At 45.6% G+C, this 21,576-nt stretch overlaps 1 pseudogene; it reads right to left on the bottom strand.

Annotated features, from left to right (window-relative positions):
- Positions 1-792: 792 nt before the first annotated feature.
- Positions 793-20,098, bottom strand: LOC139228761 (zinc finger MYM-type protein 1-like; annotated as a pseudogene).
- Between the last annotated feature and the right edge of the window lie 1,478 nt (positions 20,099-21,576).

The following is a 21,576-nucleotide window of genomic DNA, read 5'->3' as shown; positions in this document are numbered from 1 at the left end:
GATTTGTCAGATTTGTAAGATTTCTCAGTTTTTATCCTTCAAAGATACCTTCTAAACACAGAGAAAATGCACAATCCTCTCTCCTGCTCTCTCACCTGCTCTCTCTGACCCTCCCTGTGCTTCTGAGCATATGTGATGACCCCTGACCTCTCCAAATGCGGCAAAAAAAATCAACCAAAAAAAACCAACCCACACATGTGCACAATAGCGTTGCTAGGGAAGCTTTTTTTTTAATGACTTCCGTTTGACTTCTGTTTCCTTTGGGCGATCGTGAGATCGGCAAAAAATCAGATCGCCCATTTGACATCGCTGGGGTAAGGCTGAGTGGAAAATCGCAAAAAAAAAAATGGGCGATGTTCCGGCGATCATCACGGCCGAGACGTCCCACATCGCTGGAACATGGCCCATTTTTTGGGGCCTTAGCCACCTCATGGAAAATCTAGCCCAAGTTCTTTAAGCTCAAGTTTTTCTGCAATTTCATGTTCTATTTTCATAGTGGCCAGTCCAACAAGCCTCTCTTGAACCATTGAAGAACGAAGGTATGTTTTGATCAATTTCAGCTTTGAAAAGCTACATTCCCCATTGGCAACAAAAACTGGAGAGGCAAAAAAATGCAGAGAGCAATGAAAATGTTGGGAACACAGTCAGTCAGTTTATATTCACAAACAAATTTCAATACATCTTGAGGTGTAAGATGCTTTGGTAATTGCCGTACAATAGCCTGCAATTCACTGCACAAATCTCCAGCATCAATACCTTTGGAAGTTCCATGTTGCAAAGCTGACTCTAGTTTCATGCAAATTCCATTATCTGTTTTGATGTGTTATTTTGTAAACTATGGATATTATAGAGGAAACCAAATACAGAATTTTGTTTATGTACCTGCTCAAATCGTTCTTCAACTGACTGTATTGCAATATCGAGGACAGCAAAATAGAAGCTTACTTTGAATTTTTGTTTTGGGTCATGACCTTGCTTGTCTTCTTCTTCATATATAAGCTGCTTCCTCTTTCTTCGAATATGTACTGGTTCTGGTTCAAAGTCTGTTGGCATCTCTAACTCTTCAGCAAGTTCACTAGCATCTACCAGCATCTCTTCAAACCGTTTGTCACTCCTGCAGTCCACAAAAAAACTCTTGTGTAAACAAGTTGTTGGGTAGCAGAATGTATGTCAAAATCCTTTGCCTGAAGTTGTTTACTAGTTAGGTTGATTTTGAAAAGAATATTATACCACAAAATAAGTGAAACAACAAATTTGAATTTGCAAAGGCTATTTGCAAGAGCTTTTGCATCAGTACGTACAGTATTGCCAGATGAGCCTGTGAAAGTAGTATCATCAGAAATTTCAATTAGTGCATTATAGATATTGGCCCAGAAATCCCGGTTTCTCCTTCCCGCGGGAGTTCGACTGGATTCTAGAAAAAAGAAGCGCACTTACCTGAAGCTGCTGCACTCACGAGAGATCCCGGCCCTGAGGCCTCCACTGGCTGCGCGTCACAGTGCGTGCACGTCAGGATGTGTGCAGGGCTGGAGCTGCAGTCACATGGCTCTGGGCAGCCAATCCAGGTAAAGTATGCCCTCATTCATAATAATGGGAACTCCCCAAACACAAAACATTAAAAAAAATAGAAAAATACACGACATGTTTAACATTAATTTAAATTAAAGTTATTTATGTATATATTTTTCTGATTTTTGAAAAAGTTTTTTTTAATTATGCTTTAAACTAAATTTAATGTAGTGGGCAGGACTTTTAAAAATAAAATATGTTTTTTTAATTTTATTTTTTATGTTTTAAGTGTGTTTTAAAACTTTTACACCTGTAAAAGTAGGCTATGCGCCTGCTTTTATCAGGCGCAAGAGTTTTCAGGACATTTGCTGGGCAAGATATGGGTAAATACTGCAATCTTGCCCATGCAAATATCCTCGCTCCTGATTTGCGGAGGATCTGTCAAGCTTCAGCTTGATAGATCGGAAAAGCCGGTTTTCAGCGCATACGCATTGTGCGCTGAAAACCGGCTTTTGCGATGCCTTCCCGGGTCCGTACACATTCTGTACGGACCCGGAAAGCCGGAATTTCTGAGCCATTGCCACGCTCATAGTGAAGAGGCTTCAAAGCATCAATTCGACTCTCCCATTTTGTTTCACTCAATGGTTTTACAGTTAGAGTAGGCACCTGGTACCTAAGAACTTCCCAACAGCGTGTTGAACCTGAGAAATATATATAACCACGTTGCACTAGGTCAAAGGCACTTGTTGCCTCCAAACAACATTTAGCAGCATCAGAAATCACCAAATTCAGAGAGTGTGCACTGCAAGGAACAAAAACAGCCCGAGGATTAATGTCTATTATTCTCTTCTGTACACCATTTTCTTTACCTTTCATATTGCTCCCATTGTCATTGCCTTGGCCATGTAAGTTCTCAACAGATAATGACATTCCTTCAAGCTGTTGTAAAAGGCTTTCAGTCAGCACCAATTGTCTTTTTCAAGTGTATAAACTCCATAAAATGTTCCTTAATGCATACCTCAGCATTATCCATATCTAAAGACTTCACATCTACAAAGCGAATGATCATTGTTATTTGCTCAACATAATTCACATCTGGTGTACAATCCAAAACTATTGAAAAATACCTTGCAGAATGTGCAGCTTCTAAGATTTTCTCCTTAACTGCATTTGCTAAGAGTTGAATCAGTTTGTTCTGTATTTCCTTTCCAAGGTAATGCACATTATGTACGTGTGCTTTACTGTCAGTTATTTTACACAGGGGCTTGTTCATGATTGGATCAAACAAAGTCAGGTACTCCGCAAACTTTAGGAAATTTTCATTATCAGAACTGTATAATTTTTCATTTGTCCCCCGGAATGCTAGATTTTGTCTACCGAGACCCCCCGTGCTCGTGACTAATAATATGATATTGATGGGGCTTTGTTTCGTAAACACTAGGAAACTGATGAGAGGTACTTAATTCATTGTATAAGGAATATCTGGAATACCTTCCAACCCTAATCCTCTACCCATCATATAGAAAAACATAGTATTTATTACTGAAATAAATTGAGTGTTTCTTACCTTATGTCTTCCAGTCCTGAAGTCTAATGACGTAGATCCACAAATTCAGTTGACTTGTCAGTATGGAGTCAATCCCAAAACTGAAGTGACCTGCTGGCAACAGACCTATTATATATGACCTGTCACCTGTCCTATGACACTGCGTTGTCGTATCAGTGCTGATGACTTTGACACTTCTCTGTGTATGGTGCCACGGCAGGTTGACTCTGATCACGCTGTCAGGTGGTGTCAGCAATGCCGCGGCGGTAACATTGATGACCTGAGTCACCTGACAATTGTCATAACCTAATATCAAAGGGACTGCCATGGTGGCGCCATTGACCCCTCCTGACCATTGAGAGGGGCAAGGGGCGGAAACTTTGATCACAAAAAACCTGGGCAGGTGCGGGCAGTGACAGATCCAAGTAATCCCGCCGCCAATCCCAAGAATACTTAACGTGACCTAGTCTGTAGGTCACAGGTATAAACACCCTCCAGCAGCGAATCAGTGACCACTTTAGTTTTTCTGGAAACTCCGTCAGTGGTAAATCATAGGAAAGATCTAACCCTGTTATTTGCCATAGATATCTAAGTATTAAAAGGTGTTGTTTTCAATTTTCAAAGAAGTACAGTACACTGAAAATAAGTGAATATTTTTGAAACTTCAGTGGATTACTCTCGGCCTAGAAGCCTGCACAATATTCAATATATAATACAGTTAAAACAGCATTATTGATGTTAAAATTCTATTTTATTGTTTACCCATCTTTGCGCCCCAATTTTTTGGCGCCCCCAAATTTTGTCGCCCTAGGCGACCACCTAGTTCACCTAATGGTTGCGCCGGCCCTGAGGTAAGTGCTGCACGAATTTTGCTTCCTTTCAAAATGTCGCCATATACTGGGCTAGAACCTTCACTTTTGTGATTATCGCCCAAAAATGGGCGATATTTCTGGCGTGGGTGTTAAAAAAGGGTTTTCAGATCGTTTCCCCCCCCCAACGAGGCACCACCTGAGGAGCTCCTCGGTCAGGCACTGTGGAGCGAGGAGGGGAAGAGGTAGAGGTGAGGAGAAGAAGGGGAGGGGGGAAGGAAAGTGAGGTGCATGTCCGCAGGTGATGGCTGTGTTATATCTCCATCTGGGTGTATGCAATTTGTTGTAATGTATGGGAACTGGGGACCATGCTCCTGCTTTGCCTTTGTATTCTGTGTTGCTGGACATATTGAATATGTGATTTATGTAATGGTGGAAAAAGTGGGGTGTGGGCGGGGGTTGGGTGTTATGGCCTGTGATACTTATGACTTCAGACCAATGTTGGTATAACATTTTTGTTATTGAACATAACCTTGTTGCGCATTGAGTCAGATAGCTGCACCGTTACACACTGGTGATTTCTTAACATCAAAGTGTTAAGTACAACTTAACATCAATTAACGTAAACCTTAACTGGCACCAAAGTGATGGGCACCATTGATGTCTGAGCTGCACACACACAGCAATGTATCAGCATTGTCACAGTAACGCTCTTTCAGGCAAATCGTTCGGGTCTCAGCTCCTCACCTAAGAGTGGAATTTTAAAAATGGCAGCCACACCGCTGGCGTTCGTTCAGAACAGTTCCACTTTTTGTGGAAGGTTTTTTGAACGAGCGATATTGTGGACGATATGTGTGCGAGGTGGTGAAATTGACGGTGGGTGATCTGCTGGGTGTTAGTTTTGGTAAATATGCTCTTCATGACAAATAAAAGTGGGCGGGCAGTATTATTAAATCTCGGCATTAAATCAGGGTGGAAATTAACGCTGGCCGATATTATAGACATTGATTTCGCCCATTCTGGTGATTCCACCTAAAAAAGGTGGGCGAGCGGTAATATTTTTCCCAGCGTTAAGCACATGGAGAAAGTAACACTTGGCGATAAGTTTCCTAAAAATGGGCGTCAATTTCCATTTTGTGGCTAAATGGGCGATATCTGGGCATAATATATCATTGCAGTGGTAAAATGGGCATTAAGTGGGCGTTAAGCATGCAAAGAAAGTGCAGGTTCTAGCCCACTGTGTCTTACCAGTAGTTCTCTGTGAGTTTGTTGGTGCGTCACAACGGGATAATGCACAGCACTCTGAAAACTGCTCATGCATTTTCCAAATACATTGGCATGTCCTTTTTCCAAGACCTTCTGCATTGTTAGTAAAACAAAACCCATTTAATACGACAGAAAACGTATCAACCAAGCTGCCCACACCACCTACTTACATGCTGTATGTTGATACATTCACATGCAATGGCTGCTGTTCTGGGCATGTGCGACACATAGACCTCCCCTTAGATTGCTGTTTCCAGTATATGTCCCTGTGCTATTTGTTTGCTTAACGAGGTTGAAAACAACAGATGCCGGCAGATGCAGACGGGGGTGAGAAAGGGGTAACTTAAACTGACTGCAATCCTTGACTCTTCTGCAGACGATTGCTCTAGAGATGCTGGACCAGGAGGCAATAGGATAGTGGAAGAATGAAATAAGTGTAAAAATAAGTCAAGGAATTTACTCGATTTAATGGGGGTGAAATTGCCCTTTTTTATAGCCCCATTAGCCTCTCCGGGGGTGCTAATGGGGTGCAATGAGGTTATCACCCGGGGGAAGGGGTCAGAAATGACCCTGGAAGTTTGGGGGTGCTGTGCCATTAGCGTTGCGCCCTGTGATTTGTGCCCCGGGCTGGCATCGAACCCTCTCTGTCCCGCGCTGACCCCTTTGCGCCCCACAGGGGGGATTATCTCACGGGCGGCAAGGATGGCACCAACTGATGTCGGCACCAGCTTCGCAGGTCGGACCTCAGCTGCTGGGGCGCCCATTAAAGGTTAGGCCATTTGTGCCATGGGCCGCCATATTTTTCTGTCAGTCGACTCTTCTGTCGGCACGACAGCGGTGGCCCTTGTCTCGACCGGGCCGCCATCCTGCGACCTGGCTCTCCGTCATGGGTGCCGGGCTGCTGGCCCGATCGAGGGCATCCCTGGTGGCCCAGTGGCAGCCGCCAAAGGGACTGCAGAGTGGGCAGCGGCCCACCCCTTTAATTGAAGGTGGGAGGCATTCTGCCACGTCGCACTGAAGTTGCCGGGGCTGGACTCAGCGGAGCTCTAACGCCCCGGGAGAGCCCCTTCGCGGATGCAGAGTGTCTCCGATAGCGTCCGCCTCCGTCGAAGGGCAGAAGTGCCGAAATCCACACTGAGGGCAGAACTTCCGGGCCGTACAATAAATGTTCCGGGCCCCAGAAGGTTGCTGGCACCAAACAGGGCGCGGGGCAATTTTGCCCTCAATGAGTTGTATGAAATGATAATGTAGAAAATAATGGGAACTAAAATAAATAAGTGAGGAAATTACAGATGTGTTAGTCCTAATTTTCCAAATGTTCTCTAGATTCAAGAATTGTGCCTTTTGAATTGGAAGAAAATTGCAAAAGTCAGTGAGGGAGGGAGTAAGCAGGTAACTACACACATGTCAGTTTAGCATCAATTGTGGGGTAGTTTCTGGAATCTTTTCAGGAGCTCACTATTATAGTGGACCAAAGAATGATACGGCACAGAAGGAGGCCACTCAGTCCATAGCACTGTCCAACTAATTCAGCTGCCCCACTCTTTCCCCATAACCCTGTAAGTTGTTCTTTTTGAAGTATATGTCTAATTTCCTTTTGAAATTTACTATTGAAGTACTTCCACAATCCTTTCAGGCATACATTTCAGATTATAACACTCACTGCATAATAATAAATCTTCTCATCTCCCCCTGATTCTCTTCCGCCAATTATCTGATTACCCTGATCAGCTTTATAAAAGAGGGGCTCGAGGAGGTTCGTGTGGAACGTAAATGCCAGTAGAGACCAGTTGGGCCATGTGGCCAGTTTTTGTCCTGTAAATTCTATGTAATCTTAAATGTATGTCCTCTGCTTATTAGCTCTCCTGCCAGTAGAAACAGTTTCTTCTTATCTGCTCGATCAAAATATTAATTTACTTTCTCAACTCTGCAATTCTTCTCTGCCAGTCTGCCCTCTCAAGTGCACGTAAAATATCCCATGCCACAATTTCAAAGCAGAGCAGGGGAATTCCCCCTGGTGTCGGGCCTATATTTATCCCTCAACCAACGTCACAAAAAAACCCAGATTATCTGGTCATTATCACATTGCTGTTTATAGGAGCTTGCTGTGCAGATATTGGCTGTTGTGCTTCCTATATTACAACAGTGATTGCACTTCAAAAGTAATTCATTGGCTGCAAAGCGCTTTGAGAGGCCTGAGGTTGTGAAAGGTGCTAAAGAAATACAAGTCTTTCTTTTCTTTCTTTGGCAGTGTCTTGTACTATATATATACACGTTACAGTTGAGTTAAACATCTGTACTCACCTACTAATAAAACCACAATTTTATTTTGATGTTATTTGTTATGTATGGAGAAAGAGTCAGACTGAACACTGTGAGCTCAAAGTAAAGTGTGACCTTAGTGTTTTATTGCAGGTCTCCAGAGTGCCTCTCCAACCTGTGGAGCCTCCTTAAATACCTGTGCTCCCAAGGGATTATGGGATCCCTTGGGACTCCAGGGTCTGAGCCCTCTGGTACAGAGTAAATAAACATTTACATATATAACAACACTACTCCCCAAAGTCAATAGTGTAACTATTTACAATGTGAGTTGATCTGGGGCCCTTCTTGCCCTGGTTGATCGTCTCGGTGTGAAAGCTGGTGTTGTTGAATCATTTGTTGAGCCCTCGCTGGGCTGCTGTGCAGCTGGCCTTGCTGGGCTGCCTGGTGTGTTGGGTCCTGCTGGGCTGCTGTGGATGATGGGTTCTGCTCCATGGTCAATCGTGGTGCCAGTTGCCACTGATATGTATATTGGGGGATCAAAAAAGGTAGGGTCCAACATGGGTTGCTCAGGATAGTCCGTGAATCTGAGTTTGATTTGGTCCAAGTGTTTCCGGTGGATGAGTCCATTTTAAAGTTTGACCCGAAACACCCTGCTCCCCTCTTTGGCCACGACAGTGCCGAGCAGCCACTTGGGACCTTGCCCATAATTCAATACAAATACAGGATCATTGATTACAATCTCGCGTGACACATTTGCGCTATCATGGTATGTACTTTGCTGAAGCCACCTGCTCTCTACCTGTTCACGTAGATCAGGGTGAACTAACGAGAGCCTTGTCTTAAGTGCTCTTTTCATGAGCAGTTCAGCAGGTGGGATCCCAGTGAGTGAGAAGGGTCTCATGTGGTAGTTAAGCAGGACTCGGGGTAGGCGAGTCTGCAGTGAGCCTTCAGTTACCCTCTTCAAGCCTTGCTTGATGATTTGCTGTGCTCTCTCTGCCTGACCATTGAACGCTGGTTTAAACAGGGCAGATGTGACATGTTTGATCCCATTACGGGTCATGAATTCTTTGAACTCAGCACTGGTAAAACATGGCCCGTTGTCGCTCACAGGACATCAGGTAAGCCATGTGTGGCAAACATGGCCTGCAGGCTTTCAGTGGTGGCAGCGGACATGCTAGCCGACATGATCTCACATTCAATCCACTTGGATTATGCATCTACAACCACAAGAAACATTTTACCCAAGAACGGGCCTGCATAGTCAACGTATACCCTCGACCATGGTTTGGAGGGCCAAGACCATAAACTTAGTGGCACCTCCTGGGTACATTGCTTAACTGCGAGCATGTATTACACCTGTGAACACTGGACTCCGTCCGCATCGATACCGGGCCACCACACGTGGGATCTGGCTATCGCTTTTATCATTACGATGCCTGGGTGGATACTGTGGAGGTCATTGATGAAGGTGTCTCTGCCCTTCTTGGGAACCACTACCCGATTTCCCCACAGAAGGCAGTCTGTCTGTATAGACATTTCATCTTTGCACTGCTGGAACGACTTTATCTCTTCCTGCATTTCCACTGGGACACTGGACCAGCTCCCGTGAAGCACACAACTTTTGACTAGGGATAATGGGGTCAAGTTTCGGGCCGCACCTAGAATGGCGCAGCCCCGACATGGACACCCTTTTTTGCGTCTGAAAGCGCGACAAAAATGTACATTGTAATTCTCGGGCTCCCTGCAGATCCCTCGGAGCTCGGCGCGACGCACAGACATCAGCAGGGGGCGGAGCCACAGAGTTGCGCTGATTCTGCAAGTGCAGGGGAGCGGGGCTAAGTCAAATGAGAGAATGTCGTGCTGGCAGCCCTGCTCGTGCGTGTTGGAGCACGCGCGCACGCGCAGTAGCCCATAAACATTGGCACTCGGCCATTTTTAAAGGAACTTGAAGAAAAGTGCTGATTTGTCTCGTGGACCTCTGGAAAGGCTTGGGATTGAATTTTGGTGATTTTTTTGGTGTCTGAAGGAGTGCTTTTAGCAGCACTGTTGAAGAAATCACCTGCTGAAATCAGTGAGTGCTGCTTTTCGCTGCTAAACTTCCAGAACAGGTGTTGCATCGGTGCATGCAAAATAAGGACTGTGTGTTTTGAAAAATAAGAGGGTCAATTCAATACAACAATGGAACAACGTCCACCAAGAACAAAAAATTTCTTGCATGAGGAAGTGGAGATATTAGTCAATGTCATTGAACAGAGATGGCAGGAGCTAGATACCAACAACAGAGGTCGCATAAAAGTGCCACCTAAAGAAATGAAGAAATGCTGGAACCAAGTTGCAGAAGATTACTGCGCAGTGGTGCATACCATGAGATCTGGAAGCCAATGTAAAAAGAAAAGGCACGACCTTGGTCAAGTAGTTAGTGTAAGTAATATTTTCATTTTTTAATGTAATCGTAATTGTAATGTGACTATCTGTATGTCTCACTCTGCAGAAAGATGCACTCTGTAAAAAGTTATATTTTACTCTTTGCAGAAGAAATTGGCCCACAACAAAAGGGAAGCAACTCGGACAGGAGGAGGCGTGCCCAATCTGCATCCACTGACTCTCTTGGAACAGAGGGTAGCTGCTATGATGAGTCATACATGGACGAAAGCAATCGGTACAGCACAAGCTGGGCCCAGCCCGCTGGAAGAGGGTCAATCCTGAAAATGCAATGTGGCCCTGCTGCCTGGCCTGCTATGTGAGAGAGTACTCATGCCACCCATCCTGCCCCCTCCTTTGCTGTTAAACATTTGACTGTTCTGATATATTTTGCAGAACATGATGATGATGATGATGATGATGATGATGGTGCCAACCCTGAGGATCCTGAAGATCCAGAACAAGAACCAGTACAACCAGATGCGGACGATCCAGACTGGATGATGGCAGCGATGACTAAAATGTCTACAGGGGAGAGCTTCCAAATTAATGTTTATGAGCCTCCATTAAGGAGCATCAGAGTTTCAACCCCTTCCATGGTTTTGATTCCGATGTTGCGGGTCCCAGTGTTGCTGCTGGTGTAATGCAGCAGTTTACAGCCAGTGCACCACCGTCCGAGCCTGCGCCTCCCACTCGCATAGGTTCTGGTTCCACCTTCCATGGTTTTGATTCCGGCATTGCGGGTCCCAGTGGTGCTGGTGATATAATGGAGCAGTTTACACCCATTCACCCACCATCCCAGCCCGTGCCTCTCTCTCTCGAGTGCTGTCGTCTGGAACACTGAACGTCCCACCGTCCCAGCCCGTGCCTCTCTCTCGAGTGCTGTAGTCTGCAACACCGAGCGTCCTACCGTCCCAGCCCGCGCCTCTCAGCGTAGTGGTGCCGCGAGGCAGACCCAGGCAGAGGAGAAGAACATTGGAGACATGCTCTCCTGAGATGTAGCGTGCAACAGATGCAGCTCAGGTTGTGGCATTGGGTATAGAGACCAATGAGCTTACCCGATTACTCATCGGTAGCGTCACTGCAGTGGGTGAAGAGGTGACGGTCCTGACGGGAGAAATAACAGTAATGACACAGGAATTTAGGGAGGGAATGTCCGAGGGAGTGCAATCGATGGCACAGGCCATCAGGGAGGGCATGCAAGTGGCGGCACTGGCCCTCATGGAGGTAGCTGCTGCAATAAGGGCACACAGCCCCGCCAATCAAATGACACCCCCATGAAGAAGTGAACATTCACTGAGATGTGTGTTGGAGTAAATAGAGTTTGCTGGGAGATCGGACGGGTGGAAGCTTGGCAGCAGGGGGTGGAAAATCCCCAGTTGCACAACTAGGGATGAGGTCGCACTCTAGCATAAACCATTTAACCGTATAATCATATACAGACGTCATGTAGACAGGCAAAGGCGGTGGCAGTTATATGACTCATGGGTCAGGCGATTTCTTATCAATAATGAGATTTTCTGTACAATAACAAGATTTTCTATACTTGTTTACTTCAATGTATAAATGATTGTGCTCCGCTCTGCTTAAATGAGAAGTCGGCTGCTGTGACTGCGGAGTCCATGACGTCTCTCCCAGAGCACTCTGTTTAATAAACCGTTTATGATTCACAAAGCTCACTCCGTATTCCGGTGAATAAGTTATTTCACTAACAATGTGAATGAGAAATGTTTGCAGCCTTTCTTTGCTGCTTTTGTTCTTGTTCTTGATGTAGCTGTAGTAACGTTTTTCAAATTGAAATTGTTTTGTAAGTTTTGTAACTTTACAACTTATAAGTGATCTTAGGATTTTTAAGTGATTTTATAGTGTAAATGCAAGTGGCCTCCAGAATGGTCCAGGCATCGGAAACATTGTTTCAATATGCCAATGGTCCTCTCAATGATGCTGCACGTCACAATGTGCGTCATGTTGTATTGACAGTCAGCTTCTGTTCGTGTCACGTGTCGGGGCGTCATGAGCCAGGTGGCCAGGCCGTACCTTTTGTCTCCCAGTAGCCAGCTCTGCCCTTCTGGCTGCTGACTCAAACATGTCAGATATAATGCTGTCGTGTAGGATGAACGCATCATGGGTATCTCGCATCGACTGACATGATGTGCTGCTTGTCATCACAACGAGCTGCACATTGATGGAGTGGAAACCTTTTCTATTCCTGTACTGCTCGGAATCCTCCACAGGTGCTCGCAAGGCTATGTCGGTACAATCATTGCAGCCCTATACCTTTGGGAAGCCAGCATCCTGAAGAAGCCCACATGGATCGCTTGTGCGGTCATTGGGAAATTGGTTAAGTCATTCCTCCGCGCATACAGTGCAGCCATGACCTGGTAAACGCAGGCATGTATTGCACGTTGAGAGATGGCACACACATCTCCAGTTGTAGCCTGAAACGATCCCGAGGCATAGAAGGTAAGTGCAGCTGTTACCTTCACTTCAACAGACAAGGCAGTTGGCGTTCTGCTTCTGGGCTGCAGATCTGCTCTCAGCATATCACAGATCTCAACGACAACTTCTCTGCAGAAACGCAGCCTTTTGACACAATCAGCCTCGCTCATGTCCAGGTACGAGTGCCTGGATCGATATTGCCAACGTGGGTAAGGTCTCCTGCCCATCAGCCTACGGGCTACGACGTTCCTGGTGCGGTGAGCTCTAATCAATTCTCTCCTATGCAGTGAATTGCTGGCGAACCATTGCATAATCCGTGGTGTTGACAATGCAGCATCCATTCTGCAATTACAAATTTAAGTTTCAAACTGGCTATCTGGCTGTCTCTCCCTGTCCCCTGGCCGAATGGCCTCAGCCTCCCTCGCAGCTCGAAGGCTGCTTGCTGTGTCTTTGGCTGCCGTCAGCCACTGCCGCCGCCCCTATCCTGTGGCAAAATGGCCCAGTTACCCTCGCAGCTCGAAGGCTGCTTGCTGTGTCTTTGGCCGCCGTCAGCCACTGCCGCCGCCCCTATCCCGTGGCAAAATGGCCCAGTTACCCTCGCAGCTCGAAGGCTGCTTGCTGTGTCTTCGGCTGCCGTCGAGCCACTGACGCCGCCCCTGTCTCCTACATGGAAGGAAGGCCTGCCTGAAGCACCGCAGCTCGAAGGCTACTTGCTGCTGTTGTTGTTGGACTGCTGTCAAGTCACTGATGCTGCCCCTGCCTCCTACATGGACGGCCTGCCTGAAGCACCGCAGCTCGAAGGCTGCTGCTGCTTCACACAGGTAGGAATATTCAATATTTTGTATTTGCTTTGTTTAGAATTTTTTATTCAGGATGGCTCTTTATTTGTATAAGTAAGACTGTTGAATGCTTCTAGAATTTAATTACTTCCATTCCGCTTCCTCCCCCCTCCACCCCCCCACCCCCCGCCCCCCGCCAGTTCCCTACACCTGATTTGTAACCTACACCTGATTTCTAAAGTGTAGGCAAGGTTTTTCTAAGCGTACAAAAATCTACACTTACTCCATTCTAAGTTAGTTTGGAGTATGTTTTCACTGCCTAAACTTTCAAAACAGACGTAAGTGGCCGGACACGCCCCCTTTTGAAAAAAAAATCTGTTCCAAAATGAAACTGTTCTAACTGACTAGAACTGGAGCAAACTAAATGCCGAGAATTGCAATTTCTAAGATACTCCATTTTAAACCAGTTGCTCAAAAAGAACAGGAGCAACTCAGGCCGAAACTTGACCCCATTAGGGGGTCCTGGCTGGGACAGCTTTTGATCTGCCGAGCAGTGACGGGTAATTGCTCACTCTCAAATGTTTCCATAACCATGGCTAAATCTGTGGGCTGCGCCATTTCCAACGCAGTTTTCTGTGCCTGGCCTGTGACGGATGGCGTAATTGTATGCGGACATCTCTGGATGCATGCTGATGTGTTGCTATTTATCCCTTTACTCTCGGAAAACAGGGATATGAGTGGCTTATAGTCAGTTTCCAATTCGAATTTTAGCCCAAACAGGTATTGATGCATTTTCTTTACCCCATAGACACACGGTAACGCTTCTTTCTCAATCATGCTGTCGGCTCTCTCAGCCTTAGACAGACTCCTGGATGCTTAAGCAACTGGTTGCAGTTTCCCAAAATCATTAGCTTGTTGCAATACACATGATGACGCATCACATGCTAGTACCAAACGCTTACATGGATTATACAACACAAGCAATTTGTTTGAGCAGAACAATTTTCTCGCTTTTACAAAGGCATTTTCTTGGCTTTTGCCCCAAACCCATTCATCTCCCTTTCATAGTAAGACATACAGTGGTTCTAACAGTGTGCTGAGACCTGGTAAGAAGTTATCAAAGTAGTTCAGGAGTCCCAGAAATTAGCGCAGCTTCGTCATGTTCTGTGGTCTCGATGCGTTCTCGATTGCCTCCGTCTTCACATTGGTGGGCCTGATGCAGTCCGCCGCAATCCTCCTTCCCAAGAACTCCACTTCAGGTGCCAGGAAAACGCACTTCGAGCATTTTAATCTGAGCCCCACACGGTTGAGTCGACTAAGAACCTCCTCCAGGTTCTGCAGATGCTCGACTGTGTTCCGACCTGTGACCAAGATGTCGTCCTGGAAGACCACGGTGTACACCACTGACTTCAGTAAGCTTTCCATGTTTCTCTGGAATATCGCCGCCGCTGATCAAATTCCAAGCGGGCATCTGTTATAAATAAAAAGACCTTTCTGCATGTTGATGCAGGTGAGGCCCTTCGATGATTCCTGCAGTTCCTGCATCATGTAGGCTGAAGTCAGATCCAGCTTCGTGAATGTCTTTCCTCCCGCCAGCTTTGCAAAGAGGTCGTCGGCCTTTGGTAGTGGGGATTGGTCCTGCAGGGAGAAACAATTGATAGTTACTTTGTAATCGCCACAGATTCTGATGGTGCTGTCTCCCTTGAGGACAGGAACGATCGGATTGGCCCACTCGTTGAACTCAATCGGAGAAATTATGCCCTCTCTTTGCAGCCGGTCTAGCTCGATCTCTACCCTTTCTCTCATCATGTACGGTATTGCTCTCACCTTGTGCTGGATGGGGCACGCCCCCGGAATTAGGTGGATCTTCACTTTTGCTCCTTGGAATTTCCCGATGCCTGGTTTGAACAGCGAAGGGAACTTGTTTAAGACCTGGGCACACGAAGTGTCATCAGCGGGCGATAGTGCTCGGACGACGTCCCAGGTCCAGCATATCTTTCCGAGCCAGCTCCTGCCGAGCAGCGTGGGACCATCAGCTGGTACCACCCAGAGTGGTAGCTTGTGCACTGCTCCATCGTAGGAGACCTCTATGGTAGCACTGCTGAATACGGGAATCAGTTCTTTTGTGTAAGTTCTTAGTTTTGTACAAATTGGAGTTAAGACTGGCCTTGAGGCCTTGTTGCACTACAATCTTTCAGAAAGTCTTTTTGCCCATGATGGACTGGCTCGTGCCCATGTCCAGTTCCACTGACACCGGGAGTCCATTTAGTTCAACATTCAGCATTATCGGGGGAAAATTCGTGGTAAATGTGTGCACCCCATGTACCTCTGCCTCCTTGGTCTGAAGCTCTGGTTTGTCGTGATCCTCTGTGGATCTGTCCTCCTCTGCAACATGGTGGTTCGCAGGTTTAACAGGATTAGCAGCTCACCTGCACATACATTGGAGGTGTCCCATTGTTCCACAGCCCTTGCAAACATACCTTTTGAATCAGCATGAATGGAAACGATGATCACCCTCGCAGCGCCAACTAGGTGTTAATGGCCTTGCATTCATCACCGTTGATAGTGGACTCTGAGGCATCTGCGGACGTGCAGGTGCAGGCCTGTATGTTGCAATTCAAAAACAACATCACTTTGTTCACAGTACTTGTAGCAGCACTTGTGTGCTGAGAGATTTGCTTAGTATTGTCACTGGTGGCAATGAACGCCTGGGCAATCGCTATGGCCTTACTCAAGGTTGGGGTCTCTACAGTCAAAAGTTTGCGAAGTATGGTTTCGTGGCCAATGCCAAATACGAAAAGTCTCTGAGCATTTGCTCCAAATGTCCTTCAAATTCGCAATGTCCTGCAAGGCATCTTAACTTGTGACATAACTCGCCACTTCCTGGCCTTCAGACCTTTTGTAGGTGTAGAACCGGTACCTCGTCATCAGAACGCTTTCCTTCGGGTTCAAATGTTCTCGGACCAGTGTGCACAAATCATCATACGATTTCTCCGTGGGTTTCACTGGAGTGAGCAGATTCTTCATGAGGCCATACGTTGGTGCCCCACAGACGGTGAGGAGGATTGCCCTTTGTTTGGCAACGTTCTCTTCCCCATCTAGCTCGTTGGCCACGAAGTTTTGGTCCAGTCACTCCACAAATGTTTCCCAATCATCTCCCTCCAAGAATTTCTCCAGAATGCCCACTGTTCTCTGCATCTTTGGGTTCCTATCTGTATCTCGTCGCCAGTTGTTATGTATGGAGAAAGAGTCAGACTGAACACTGTGAGCTCAAAGTAAAGTGTGACTTTAGTCTTTTATTGCAGGTCTCCAGAGTGCCTCTCCAACCTGTGAGGCCTCCTTAAATACCTGTGCTCCCAAGGGATTAAAGAATCCCTTAGTACTTCAGGGGATGAGCCCTCTGGTGGCTGTACAAAGTAAATACAAGTATACATATATAACAATGATTGATGTTTTTAATTCTAAATTATTTTTTCTTAATATTTAAAGTATATTCTGTCATGGCCATTATATCTGCCAAAAGGGCATATTAATAATTTAAAAACCCTTAAAAATTGTTGCACATTATGAGGAGATGGCAATAGTACCAAAACCAAAATTACTTTACAAGATCTTAAATTATTTATTAAATAATTAATATTCTTATGAAAGGATTATACATTTTCCTAGTGAAGGGAATATTTCCATATTAAAGCTTTAGCTTATAGGAAGTTAACATTTTAGTGTTCTATTATCTTATTTTTAATTTGTTTAGTGACTTTCTTTGTTCTTTTCTATTTGGAAGATGCGACTAGTTGAATGATTGATGACAGATAAAGTAGATAAATAATAAGAGGGAGCTTGTAAGACCCTTCAGCTCAACCTACAGCAAGAAATGACTGTGATGGGAAAATAGGTAATGCTAAAATGGGATATGAATCAGATATCAGTTTAAGTGGGAGAACTTCAAAGCCACTGCAGTACTCATTATTGCAGCTATTTGACTAAGGGCTAGTTAAGTTTTAATACATTTCCTATAAAAGCTGAATGGTTAAAGTGAGAGTGTGGCAATCAGGACCTGAAAAAAATCAAACAGCTATAAAGAATTCTGAATAATTCAAATGTATTTTTTGTTTAATTTTACTTAAGACAGTAAATGTTTATTTTTGGAGGTATTGGCTCAGAAAATTATTGCACCATGTCCTACTCTAACTTATTCTTTACTAGAACCATGAAACTGGAATAAAACTGGAACTCCTTATGTCCATCAGTCATTCACTCCTCTGACAATTTACATGCTCTTATGTTAAAATTACCGGCTTTTATTTTAATAAAGTAAATCAGCACAGTTTTTGCTCAGAATCTGACCCACCGTCTATTCTATGAAGAAAAAATATTTTTTTCTAATCAAAAGCAGAAAATGGTGGAAACACGCAGCATGTCAAGCAGCATCTGTAAAGAAAGGATAATGTTCACAATTCAGACCTAACCTTACATAAGAACTAAACAATATTACAGATGAACAGTTTATAAGAAGGAACAAAGGGGGGAAACACACAAAAAGAAAAGAAAAATAATCAACTGTAAAGTGATTAGGTGAAGAAAAGGAGATAGTTGATTGACAAAAATGATAATGCACACCAGGAGGAATGTTGGGAGAAATGGGGAAACATTTATGAGACCCAGAGAATTTGTGAATAATTAAAGCAGATTAGCTAAATCGTAAACGAGGAAACAGCAAAACTTGGCAAAATGGAGCAGGCTCCAGTGGTTCAGGGGTCCGGCAGGAAAAAAGGTATAGACCACCCTGCCGGTGGCATACCGATGGGTAATACCAATCCTAAGCATTAACCCACTCTCACCTCCATCCCCAGAAGCACTTGTACAACCACCCTACTTTACCAGCATCGAATGCCAGAGAGCCAATGGGAGCTGTGGTTAAGGTCTGAAGTTGTTGAGGTTAGGAGAGGAGAGGACGGACGAAACACGGAGGAGCGGAGAGGTCGGAGCCCAGAGGTGGAGCAGCGTGGACAAGACGAAGGGAAGGCGCAGCACGGGCCAATAGCGAGGCTGTGAGGTCGTGAGGCTCACATTGCAGACTATGAATTCCATGTAGAGCTAGGTCCTGTAGGAAGGAGGAAGGAAGGAGAACAGTAGGAGTATGTTTGAGTTTATGTGTATGTATTGACACATGCGGCGGAGCCTGGTTGGTCTCCGGTTGTCTTGGATCCTCTTGCCATTGGACCAAGACCTTGCTCCATCAAGCCTGTGTGGTGGCTGGTGTGCAACGGCCACCCCACATTAAAATCATTCACACACAGGCATCTTCCACCATTTAAAATTAGTTCATCAGTCACCTGAGTACTCATTTTTAATGTGGAAGCAAGTCATCCTCGATCCTGAGGGACTGCCTGTGATGATGATAGTTGTGATTAATATTAAGATCAGATGGCTGCAAAGTGCCGAATGGAAAGATCAGGTGCTGTTCCTCAAGCTTCAATGGAATCGTGTGGAAAGACAAAGACAGAGAGCTCAGAGTGGGAGTGGGATGGAGATCAAGTGACAGGGAGCTCAGGGTCACACTTGCAGGCAGAACAGAGGTGGCCAGAAAAGTAATCACCTAATCTACTATTGGCCTCTCCAATTTAGAAACCGCACTGTTAACAGGGAATACAATATGGTGGAAAGACAAATAAATCGCTGTCTCACGCAGAAAGAGAGTTTGGGGCCCTTCACCTACTCCCACACCACCATCTAAATTTTCAGCAGCTGCACTATTTATTTTTTTACTTTCTTTTATCTCTAGTCTTGCTGATGATATGCTGAATTTAAACTCATGCTGTCTAATTCGTATGATCATTGGGTAATAGATTGTTCAAATCTATGTAATCCGTGCCACTCAGCATATTAAAATGGGGATTATATTCTTTATCAAATCTTATTTCCCTGCATGAAATGTTTTAAGTGCAGAATTGAGCTTATCGTTTTTCTTGCAGCCTCCAACACATCTGAAAGTAAGTGCTATATAGTTTTTTTTCTTTATATCAGTCTAGCTTATGTAAGAGATTATGAGAGATTAATTAATATTCTGGTTTGCTTTGGTAAAAACCTTAGTAGATTTCTGCAACATAGTGCAGCATCTAAGGTGCTCCAGTGTGCTGTTTGTACATGAATGGCAGTTCATTTTTAAATTCAAAAAGTGTAATATTTCAAATGCAAAATCTAGGATTTAAAAAGACAAATTCTGTCCCAATCAGGGAGCCAGTTTGAAAATTTGAGAAAAGCAACTGGTCAGTTTGAAATTCCTGAAAGAAAAAAATTGGTTTGAATATCCAAGGAAATGTTTAGATTAATATAGACCCACAGTGATTCAAGGAGAAGAAACGTAGGTTCACAGGACATTAAAGTCAGCACCTCACGTTCATAAGGCTATAATAAAAGCAATTGCAATTCTAGTAGGCCCTGATTTTAACTCTGGATGGGCTTTGGGTGGGCTATCCCACTCAAAACCCAGCACATAATGTTACACCTGAGTCCATGAGCAGATCAGCCATGATCTTATTAAGTGGCGGATCAGGCTCAAGGGGCCAAATGGCCTACTCCTGTTCCTATTTCTTATGTTCTTACACCTCTTGTGGTCTTCTACATTAATTGAATAATTTGATTCAATGTTTTCATTCTAGTGTGAATTTGTGCTAATCCAGGCGAGGGTGTCAGTGCATGGGTATGGAACATTTGCCATTCGGGGCCAATTTTACACCAGGAAATTGCAGGTGGTTTCCCTCCGCTTTTCTGTTTACTTGGATGGAAAATTGTGGAGAGCACAGCTGAGATTTCCCAATGTGCACTTCAGATGGCTGAAGCTTCCCCCACAGGAATGTGATTCCAGTGTAAGCATTCTGGGGTCGAAATTCATTTTTTAATGCCACCCGTTGCCGCCAGAGAGGGGTGGCTAATGGGTGGCTAACTCCTTACCGTCGGCAGCGACCGGATTCCTGGGCTGACTGGAACTTTCGTTGGCCGGTGGGGGCGGTGGCAAGACATACCACAGTGTGCTCGGCCGACACCCACGTGTACTGCCTTGCCATCGCGGCTCCGAAATTAGGTGATTATGGTGTCCTTACCGGCAGACGTCCGTGCAGCCTGGGAAAGGTGGTGGGACATCGGTATTAATGGGATGAGTGGGGAGGTGTGGGTGAGGGAAAGTGTTGGCAAATTTTTTTTTCATTTTGGGAAATTTGGTAGGCCTCCTGAGATGCTGTTCCGTTGACGCCCGAGGATGAGTGTGCAACGCCACTTTTAGCGCTGCTCTCTCATCTTTGGGCGGCAAAACTGAATTTTGCAGTTTGAAGCGGCACCGACTGCCTGGCGTTAAAATCAGCGCTCAGCCATTGACACCGCCTCATAAACGGCGGGACCAAATTTCGACCCCTAAGTACACTCAACAAGTATCGGATGGTGAGATGCACAGTAAAGCTCTCTCCATTCTGCCCCGACAATGTAGCTCAGCCCCGACCCCAGAAGATCACTTCTTATTGCAGCTGTGTGGAATTTTTTCATTTCCTATATCAGCTAGCCTGTGATCTTACTGAGTGAGACTGATAATTTGTGATGAATTGTGCTGCGTGCCCATTGTCACTAGGATTTGGATTGAGACAAATCAGATAATTGTGCGTGGGACCATTACAATCAGAGGACCAAAGAAGCTTTCGTCCCATTAGTTCTGATCAAAAGTCGGCGACCTGAAACATTGGCCCGGATTTTAATCTGGAGGCGAGTTCTGTGTGGGGGTACTGTTGTGAATAATGATCCTACTAAGCTGCGCGGCCACGCGTCCGCACAGCCATCTGCAATATCCCGCGCAGGTTTCTCACCGGCTTTTATACCGTAGATACTGCGCATGCGCAAAAATTTGAATAGGCCGTGCATCGGGGGAGGCGGGCCAAGGACGAGGCAGTTTAGCTTACAGCGGACATAGGTTGTGAGGTCAGGAAACTTAGATTTCCCGAATGTCCTGCAGAATTTAACTGCAGGGCTGCATTAAATTTTATTCTGTGTGGTTCCCGGCCACAAGTAGCCAGATTGACAGGCTGGCAGCCTTTGAGCAAGAAGCCCGCTTCACAAGACCAAAACTCAGGAGCGTTGGGGAAGTTAGTGCATGGGGGAAATCCGGATCGCAGTGGGGTGGTCCAGATCATGGGGATGGGGGGGGAGGGGTCCCGATGACAGAGGAGGGATGGTTTCCAGATCATGGGGGGGTCCGATGATGATCCGGGGGTCCTGATCGTAGGGGAGTACGATGGTGGTCTGAGGGTGGGGGGAGGGGAAAGGGCCTGATGGTGTTTGAGGGGGCACCCGATGGTGGCCGGGGTGGGGGTTTCGATGGTTTTTGGTGGAGGTTCGATGGTGGTCAGGGGGTGGGGGGTGGGAGTGTGTACAATGGTGGTCAGAGGTGGTGGGTCCAGTGGTGGTCATGGGGCCTGATGGTGGTCGGAGAAGGCTCCAATAGTGGTTGGGAGGGTGGTCCAATGGTGATCATGGGGCCCTATGGTGTTAAGGGGGGCTC

The sequence above is a fragment of the Pristiophorus japonicus genome, chromosome 2, assembly GCF_044704955.1.
Source record: "Pristiophorus japonicus isolate sPriJap1 chromosome 2, sPriJap1.hap1, whole genome shotgun sequence".
NCBI classification, from domain to species: Eukaryota; Metazoa; Chordata; class Chondrichthyes; family Pristiophoridae; genus Pristiophorus; species Pristiophorus japonicus.
Note: the sequence above shows the minus strand (reverse complement) of the source record. Positions and strands in the feature narration are given on the sequence as shown.